This window comes from Pituophis catenifer, unplaced genomic scaffold (assembly GCF_029215685.1).
Source record: "Pituophis catenifer annectens isolate HBS135680 unplaced genomic scaffold, rPitCat1.0.hap2 SCAF_2, whole genome shotgun sequence".
NCBI classification, from domain to species: Eukaryota; Metazoa; Chordata; class Lepidosauria; order Squamata; family Colubridae; genus Pituophis; species Pituophis catenifer.
The window spans coordinates 206,969,899-206,975,174 of NW_027256882.1; the positions used below are offsets into that span (position 1 = coordinate 206,969,899).

The following is a 5,276-nucleotide window of genomic DNA, read 5'->3' on the forward strand; positions in this document are numbered from 1 at the left end:
TTGTTCATTGACCACAATTATTTTCCTTTAGCTATCAATGTAGCATTCAGTGGGTAGAATGATCAATAATTGTATAACCTTGTATACAATAAAACTACAAAAACACTTTATATACACTAATTTATATTTAGGCCTATTGTCATTTCACTTTTCTTAGGGACAGGATGGACTTTAGAACCTACAACTCTCAATGACGGAGAGCAGCTACTATATTAGATAATTAGATAAATGGCAAAAACCATGGCTACTGCATATAAGGAAAATCTGTATAAAATGTTTTATAGGTGGCAATTGCCACCGGCAAGGCTAGCAAAAATGTTCCACACCATGTCCGTCAAATGTTGGAAATGCAATCAGACTCTAGGTACTTATTATCATACAGTACGTGGTAGACATGTAGGAAAGGAATATTGGATGAAAATACATACATGGTTGGAAAAGATGATTAAGCAGCATATTGATTTAAAACCAGAAATATTTTTGTTAGGTATAATACCGAAAAGCTATGACATATTGCAAAAATGAGAACCCCCCATCTGATGAAAATATAATTTAGAAAATATTGGATTGTGTAGAGATGGATAGATTGACATTGAAAATAAAAGATAAAGGAGATTCAGAGTATTATTTAATGTGAAATAGGTTTTTATCAATGGTTAGAGATAAGAGGTAGACATTAGATGAAGAAAGAGCATTACTATATTCAAGTAAAATATGAATGTTGTATATAACTATAAGTCTGCTAATATCAATAGATAACCTGGCACGAAGAATTTCCATGCATGGCGATTTCAATTAAACTGTAAACAAAATTTCTACTGCAAATGAATGGCAATGTAGGATATCTTGCTTCAATATTGTCCTCTCGGGAACCTTGTTAATTGTTACTACATTTTCAATTGAAAATGGTTGCTTCAAGTTTACTTCAAGAATGCTTCAAGAATTGAGAACATAAGAGGACCACAAAAGTTCACTCTTCTGCATTACTCACAATTGTTTCCCAGAAACTCAGGAATATAATTTGTTTTACTTTGGGTGTAGAGTATGCACTGAGCTGAATATTATTTCCTTAGGCTCTCCGGCACTTGAGAAATCATTAAATAATGATCCGAAGATGTGAAAAACTGAACTCAGTACCCTCTGCATGAAAATATGCTCTGCCATTTCTTTTCTTAAATGGAGCACCCAGAACTTCTGAAGGCAAATCATTCCACTGGTAAATAGTGCTAGCTGTTAGGAAGTTTCTCCTTAGTTCGAGGTTCCCTCTCTCCTTGATTAGTTTCCCTCCATTGTTCCTTGTCTTGCCTTCTGGTGCTTTGGAAAATAGCTTTACTCACCATAGTTTCTCAGAAACTCCAAACTCCAAACTCCCCTCTTTTTTGTGCCTCAGTATCACCATCTAAATGGGAAAGAAAATCCTCTTGAATTCCTCTGTCTGATGGTCAGACTGACCTTCTCGATTAGGAATCATAAACCCATCTGTTGAAATCGCGCCCCCAAAATGCTATTGGCACATGCTCACTAAGGAACTCTGGCAACTTCTATCTGCACAAAAACACCAAACAAAGCAACAAAACAGTAAAATATGCAATATGCAAAAGGAGGTTTCTGAAACTGCTAATCTGAGGCCCTTCCTTACTTCCTGCCTTGGTTCCTCAGTGTGCACACAATGAAGAAAAGCAGGAGGGGGAGCATCCCTTCTCTTCCTCTAACGATGGCATCGCTCCTCTACCGCAGAGGGAAGGAAAGTTTTGCCATACGGCCGCTGGGGAGGTCATGCCTGAAGTCTGAGTGGGGCTGGGGAGGAAATCTCTCCCGGGGAGCCTGGCCAGGCTGGCAACCTCAAGAAGAAGAGCCCCTTGGATTGCAGCTAGACTTTTGGTGGCGCAATATTGGAAGAAGGAAGATTTGCCTACTATTGAAGAATGGACATTAAAAGTAGCAAATTTGGCAGAAATGGCGAAGATTTCAGCATATTTGAAAGATCACTCACAAGAAAGATATATATCAGAATGGAGAAGATGGATTGATTATATTCAAAACAAATATCGGACTAAAAGTATCAAATAGCTTATGAATGAATAGAAAAATTAAGAGTATTGATGCTTAGTTAGTAAAAGGGGAGTTAAATTGTGAAGGGGGGGATAGGAATCCTTAGTTTATTAGCTTAGTTTAGCATATGTGTCAATTGTATACCCTGTATTTTGTTCTGGGAAGTTCGGGGGGGAGCGGGCGGTGGGGGGGTATAAGGAAGGGAGGGAGGGATGGGGAAATACTTGTAAATTTTTTTTTCCTCTTTCTGTAAAACTGTTTAATAAAAAAAAAGTCAAACATACAATAAATTTGGAAAAACGGGAACAGTGTTGGCAAGTAAATATAAAATTAACAAGAGCAGTGGCGTACAAGGAAAACCAACTGAAAATGTTTTATAGGTGGCACATAGGTCTCCAACCAGACTGGAAAAATACAGCCCAAAAATAGCCCGATCTGCTGGAAGCGTAAGAAGACAAAGGGACCTTCTATCATTTATGATGGACATGCCACAGAGAAGAGGGTGTTGATCCTCCAAAGCAGCTGAGGGAAGGACACGCAGCAGCGTGTGGAAGCTCATCAGAGAGAGATGCAACCCTGGAAATAAGGAGGAATTGAGGGACACGAACTTCAAACTGGCTGGCACTCTTTTATGTGGGACGAAAGATATAAAACACATTCATACTTCCAAAGACATACAATAAGAAACTCATTACTACAAATTAGGCTTAAAATTAAAAAACAACACTATATGAAAATACCAAGTCGGTTATCACCGGTAGAATCAATTAGACCCCCAAATCTAACAGATAAGACAAAAATAATTAGATATAAAGATTTAATTGACTATCAAGGTAAATTGAAGACAAAACAACAATTGGAGACAGACTTAGATAGGGAAATAGATTGGTGGACTTATACTCAAATACAATCTAAATATAGAGAACACATAAAAACGTATGAAATTCATAAACAAAAACAAGAAATAGACAAAATTATATTAGATTCAGAAAACAAATTAATTAGCAGAATCTACAAATATCTTTTACGCTATAAAATGGAAGAAGAGACAGTCAAGGAAACAATGATTAAATGGGCTCAAAACGTCAAACATACAGTGCTCGCTTCGGCAGCACATATACTAAAATTGGAATGATACAGAGAAGATTAGCATGGCGCCTGCACAAGGATGACACGCAAATTCGTGAAGCGTTCCATATTTTTTAAAACGTTTTATAGATGGCATTTAGATCCTAAAAAGTTGACTTGTATGTATCCGAATGTACAACCTAATTGTGGGAAATGTGATTGTGATGATGCCACTTACGGTCATATATGGAGGACTTGTAAAAAGGTTAAAGCATTTTGGATTAAAATATGGTGGATTATCCAAAATATTCTTAAAAAGAAGATAAAGTTTACTCCACAATTGTTTTTGTTGGGTATAATCACAGATTGTACGGTTATAGAGACTAAATTTAATAACTGCAGCTAGACTTTTGGTGGCGCAATATTGGAAGAAGGAAGATTTGCCTACTATTGAAGAATGGACATTAAAAGTAGCAAATTTGGCAGAAATGGCGAAGATTTCGGCATATTTGAAAGATCACTCACAAGAAAGATATATATCGGAATGGAGAAGATGGATTGATTATATTCAAAACAAATATCGGACTAAAAAGTATCAAATAGCTTATGAATGAATAGAAAAATTAAGAGTAGCTTAGTTTAGCATATGATTGTCAATTGTATACCCTGTATTTTGTTCTGGGAAGTTCGGGGGAGGGGCGGTGGGGGGGATAAGGAAGGGAGGGAGGGATGGGGAAATACTTGTAAAAAAAATTTTCCTCTTTCTGTAAAACTGTTTAATAAAAAAAAAGTCAAACATACAATAAATTTGGAAAAATGGGAAAAGTTTTGGCAAGTAAATATAAAATTACCAAGAGCAGTGGCGTACAAGGAAAACCAACTGAAAATGTTTTATAGGTGGCACATAGGTCTCCACCCAGACTGGCAAAAATACAGCCCAAAAATAGCCCGATCTGCTGGAAGCGTAAGAAGACAAAGGGACCTTCTATCATTTATGATGGACATGCCAGGCAGCAAAGAAATTTTGGTCTAACATCAAAAAATGGTTGGAACAAATAACAGAAACACAGATAGATAAAGAACCAGAAAAGTTTTCACTAGGAATTTTTAATAAATCATACCCTAAAGATATTAAATATCTCACAATTCACATACTAACAGCTGCAAGAATAATATATGCAAAAAATTGGAAAGAAGAAAAAACGCCAAACGAAATAGATTTAATAGAAAAAATTCTAAATGCGCTGAAATGGACAGGTTAACCAAAGAAATGGTATAATTGGTTAAAAATTAGAAATAAACAAAAAATCTAGAGGGGAAATATTACCGGTATAGAAAACGTCATCAGACTAAGGAGAGGGGAAGAAATATATAACAAGCAGAAAGTCACTTGGAAACAATGCTTAAGAAGGAAACATAATTTCTTTTTGTATATGTTGTATAAATGTTTGTTGTGTTTATGTCATGTTATTTTTTTTAATATTTATACTCTAATAAAAATTTAATTTAAAAAAAAAAAAAGATTGGGCAATCATTTATCTGAGATGGCCAAGTCCCTTGGGTAGGGACTTGGACTAAAAGTCGCTTCCTCCCTAGGATGCCATGATTCCCTCTGTGCTTTGTGCCACAATGATGGTGCTTCTCTGTTGTTCGTGAACAGACAACTTCCCACAGGAAACCCAGAGGCCAAAGGCTACCGAGGGAGTCAGCCACCGGCCACTCCTAGATCCAGCTGAGCTGCCATCCTTGGGTAGGTATAAAAAATGGCTATTGTTTACCTGGTTGCCGAGGGAACGAGTTGCCCTGAAAAACCAGTAGCCACTGCACAGCTGCTCATTCTCCCTTCGTGCAGTGATAGGACGAGCACCTAGTTGGTCATGGCTGTGAGAAGGCTTTTCAGAGTAAGTGTGGCCATCTCAGCTGCCAAGAAACTGGCAGCGGGGGAGCAAATCAACTCTTCTGACTGACCTGTGTCTATTTCTCTTCTCTTAACAGAACATCTGGAAAAGGTGTTCGCACCTTTTCTGTTGCCTGAAGAGCAACATTGAAGACCTTCCTGTGCCTCCTGACAGGTACCACCCTCTTCTCCTTAAACCCTGGGTATGGTGGGGCAACCTTGATGGCCTGCAGAGTCTGTAAGAGGCTCTCCCCAAAAT

At 37.5% G+C, this 5,276-nt stretch overlaps 1 non-coding gene across 1 annotated transcript; it reads left to right on the top strand.

The window, feature by feature from the left end:
* The first annotated feature begins 3,148 nt into the window (after positions 1-3,148).
* On the top strand, positions 3,149-3,255 carry LOC139313531 (U6 spliceosomal RNA). Its single transcript, XR_011600133.1, has one exon. It is a non-coding gene; the product is annotated as a U6 spliceosomal RNA (small nuclear RNA).
* The last annotated feature ends 2,021 nt before the right edge of the window (positions 3,256-5,276 follow it).